The following is a 4,246-nucleotide window of genomic DNA, read 5'->3' on the forward strand; positions in this document are numbered from 1 at the left end:
AGCCTCATGTATTTGGATTCACTTTTTCTGGGAGAAAAGAAAAATGGTGAAAGAGACAGAAAGAGAGAGAGAGAGCTCACCGCGATTTTGGTTTGCAAAGGGGACCGCGGTGGTGGCGGCTGGCGCGGTGGCCCGTCAGAGGCACTGGTTCGGTGATGAGGAGAAGGTAGCTCCGGTAGGTGAGGGTGGTCGGTGGTGAAAAGAGGAGAAGGGGGCACTGCGGCTCTAGGGTTGCTAACGACGGCGAAGCAGGGGCGGGGTGGGTGCGAAGGTCCTCTGGTCGGCAAGAGCGAGACAGGGAAGGAGAGAAGGAGGGGTGGTCACTGACACTGACATTGGAGGCTGCAAGAACGGAAACAGAGGCAATTTGGGGTTAGTGGTGGTGGTGGTGGTGGTAAGGTGATGAGTAGACGAGGATGATGGAGTGGTTAGTGGGGAGGGGAAAGATGATGCAGATGATGATAAGGGTATTTTGGGGTTTTTAGGTAATATTTTAGTGTTTGGATATTTTTGTTGTGCGAAACTCATGTTTTATGGATACAAATGGTAGTTTTCTTCTTTTATGGGTAGATTTCTCAGCGTTTTCAACTTTCGTAGGTACAAATGGTAGTTTACTCTTATTTGAAACTATAAAACTAGGGTTAATTGAATTTTAAAATTTGATTAATTTAAAATGATATTTTTGTCTAATCAAATAAAGGATGAATGTTTAAGTCTTTTTATAAAATTAAATAAATAAATATTTTTTATTTTTATTTAATTAAAAGAGTATTTTAGTAAAAACTGTGATATACTATATATTTTAAAAAAAAATTAAATGTTGATGTGAAAAATAAATTCCACATGTCTTATTGTTATTTGTCTATATTTTAAAAGTATCAGTATATATGAATTTATTATCGTACCGTAACAAATACCAATTTTTAAATATATATTATATCAATACTTTTATTAATTTTTTTTATATTTTAACAAAAATTATTGTTTTATTTAATTTTATAAAAAAACTTAAATATTTTATTTTATATTGAACAAAAAACTATCTTAATTTTTTTAATTTAGTAAAAATTTAGTTAGCCTTAGTTTTGTAATTTTAAATCTGAAACCATTTAAAAATTCAAAATTCAAAATAAAAACATATATAAAAAATAAAAAAATAAAAAAAAGTGTTTGATCTAAAGTGTTCTTCCTGTCTGGGCAAAGAAGAAGAAGAAGTGTCTCCGTCAGTCGGTCACTCGGTCTCCTCTCTGCTCTTCTTTGTCCGAAGCTCTCTTCGTGTCGTCTCCACTCTGCTCTTCTTTCTCTCAAGCTCTGTTCGTGTAGTCTCTGGCCAAGAAGAAGACGAAGCTCTGTTCGAATCGTCCCCCCAGTTCCTCCACGTCGTTTTCTCGAATCGAATTTTGCCTTGTGAATAACGGTGGATCTGTCACTGGTTTCAATTCTAGTAGGGATCGGAGGGCGTGATGGTGTCGAGAGAGCTGTTCGGTTGGTCCCCGCCGCACATACAGCCTCTCACTCCGGTGTCGAGGTTTCGGAGCCGCCGGAGTCACCGTCTCTGTATATTGATCCCGGTGCCGAGACTTCGGCGCCGCAACAGGTTGAGGTGGAGGAGGAGATCGAGGAGCCAGAGGAGGTTGAGCCGTCGCCAGCTGCTGTTCCTTTCTCCCGCCTCTTCGCTTGCGCCGATCGTTTTGACTGGTTCCTTACTTCCTTATGATCTGCTGCAGCTCACGGCACCGCTCTCGTCGTTTACTTGCATTTCTTTGCCAAAATCATCCAGGTTCCTTGGCAAGATGCCCAGTTTCACACGTTCAAGGAGGTTCGGTTTCGTTCTCTTCTTAAGCCCTTACCCTAGATTTTGTTGTGCGTAGCTGTCTGGATTTTCATTTCTGGTAATTTGATTTTGCTTTAGTTGTGAAATGTATTTGCTGCTTGTGAATTGTGATGTTGGATGAGGTAATTGAGCAATGAATTTTTTTTCACCAATACTGAATTGATTACACTCATTTGAACACTTCTTCCTGTAAGGGAGCATCAAAACCGCAATTCAGGCTGGGTCAGCATTGGCATTCACCTCTGCATTTATTGATTTCAGAGGTCAGAGAATAAAACATGATTCTCATAAGGAGTATGCTGCCTACAACTCTGCATTGATGAAAACTATTAAGGGTGCAACAACTGGTTTAATTTCTGGCACCATCTGGGTACTGTTGTTGCCACCTGGAATCATGTTCCTCGTGTTGAGAGAAACGTTGCTCTTCCAGGCCTCATAAGAACTTTCAAGATGATGGGCAACTATGCATTGACCTTTGTTGCCATAGGAGGAGTCTACATTGGTGTTAAGCAGTTGGTGCAGAACGCTAGGATGAAGAGGGATCTTGTCAATGGTGCTGTAGGTGTGCAACTGTTCTGGGTTACAAAGGTAGCCTTTTGCTCCAAACTATTTAGCTCTGTTAGACCATAATTTTTATATGTTAAATCTATATCTTGAAATCTCACTTATGGAACGTCGATGAAAATGGTGAACAGAACTCAATGATGCTTTGATGGCTTTCCCCTATAATATAATTAGATGTGATAGTGAAGTATCATATAAGGAAATCCAGTTCCTTTGTATGTGAATGTTGTGTGTGTGTGTGTGCCCCCATCAACAAAATCCTCCTCCTCCTCCTTTTCAAGTTACGTTGCTTGTGTGTATTCGTGAGTTTTCATATTTGTTTCTTTATGATTTGTGTTTGGGTCCGATGTGTTTTTATTCATACCCTTAATGTCAATTCTGAAATCACAGAAGCTTAAAGTGACATTTGTGCCCTTTTTTTTGCTGTCTTCAGTGATCTGTTTCATTCAGATCCAATAATACTTGCTTGATAGCTGATGTTATGTGAACTTGAACCTTATTTTTCTTTATATAGAAACTAAATTCCAGAGTTTATTGCCTTTTGTTATTTTTTTTCGCTGACATTTAGTTGTATTCCCTTATTTTCATTATTTTTCCGTGAAGCTCCTAAGTTGTTCGTTTTCCATTCCAACCAAGAAATTTTCTTGTTCTTAAAGCCCACAATGTCTTGTAGCCATAGCTTAAGGCCTAAGCATAATGTATCTGTTAGCGGTTGTAGTTCAAATGAAACCTTTATTGCTAACTAATTGAAACTTTTCTTTTAATTAATTTCTGGAAAGAATGAGAATTATAGGATGCCATGATAAAGTTAGCTGTATTTTTCGTTGCTTGGGGCTATGTTAGTTATTATTGTAATGCTTATTCAGCCTTAAAATTTGTTTTACATAGATGGTTGGTCAGTTAATGTGTCTGCAAATACTGGCACTGGAAGAAGTCAATATGTGAATGCTGGAGAACTAAGTGGCAGCACTTCTTCACATGAAGGACTTAACAAGCTGATAAACATAGGGGTGTTAGCTTTAACACTGATTTGATACATAGTGATCTTATAGCGTATATAAACATTGTGGGAGCATAGAACTAAGATATATTTTTTCCTATGTAAATTCTCTTGCCGGTACATATTTATTTGTCGCAATCGGCCAAAACCAAACCCACATTTAGTATTTTGAATGTTGCTTCTTGTGCTTCATTTACGCAGTGTTATTGGTTGGTTTGTCCAAATTAGTTATAGGTGATTTTGTTGGATACTATCAGACATGTAGAATCAGTTCATTAATTTTTATTAATTTTTTGCAGTATTGTAAATTTATTGACAGAATTACTTATTCAATCGCAAATAGTTATACAATAGTCTTAAAATAACATAGTCCTGAATGTTCTTCACTTTTGAAATTAATTTCTCAAGCTACACTTATAAAATAGTTTCAATATAAATTTGTCAAGCGTCTATATTTTGTTATTTCCTTTTAGTGATTTGTTAGCGTTTAGAAAAATGAAAGCTTAAAATTTCATGCTGACAAACAAGGCTTTCGAGTTACATTTTATAATCATATGCTAAGGAAAGCCTTATTAATTATTATGCTTTTTTTCTCATTAATTCCAAAAAAAAGTATAGTCTAATTTTGATATGTAAATAGTATCTCCCAAACCGTGTTTCACTTTTTATATGACAGAATACTTGCAAGAGTAAACACTTCATAACATAATAAAGCATTGCTGTCACTTTAAACCAATTAAATAAAATGGAACAAAAATAATTTGACACTAATTAATTAGAACAGTAATTTGCAGGAATATAAAGTAAAAAACTAACATCGAGATCAAATCAAATTAATGAATAAATTA

The 4,246-nt window shown here is 36.4% G+C and overlaps 1 long non-coding RNA gene across 2 annotated transcripts; it reads left to right on the forward strand.

Annotated features, from left to right (window-relative positions):
* Positions 1-1,173: 1,173 nt before the first annotated feature.
* On the forward strand, positions 1,174-3,763 carry LOC112744133 (uncharacterized). 2 transcript variants are annotated; one of them, XR_011871344.1, is made up of 3 exons: positions 1,174-1,819; positions 2,029-2,422; positions 3,287-3,763. It is a non-coding gene; the product is annotated as an uncharacterized lncRNA (long non-coding RNA). The 2 variants fall into 2 exon arrangements; XR_011871343.1 differs by lacking the exon at positions 1,174-1,819 and having other exon boundaries at positions 1,826-2,422.
* Positions 3,764-4,246: the final 483 nt, after the last annotated feature.

This window comes from Arachis hypogaea, chromosome 14 (assembly GCF_003086295.3).
Source record: "Arachis hypogaea cultivar Tifrunner chromosome 14, arahy.Tifrunner.gnm2.J5K5, whole genome shotgun sequence".
Lineage (NCBI taxonomy): Eukaryota > Viridiplantae > Streptophyta > Magnoliopsida > Fabales > Fabaceae > Arachis > Arachis hypogaea.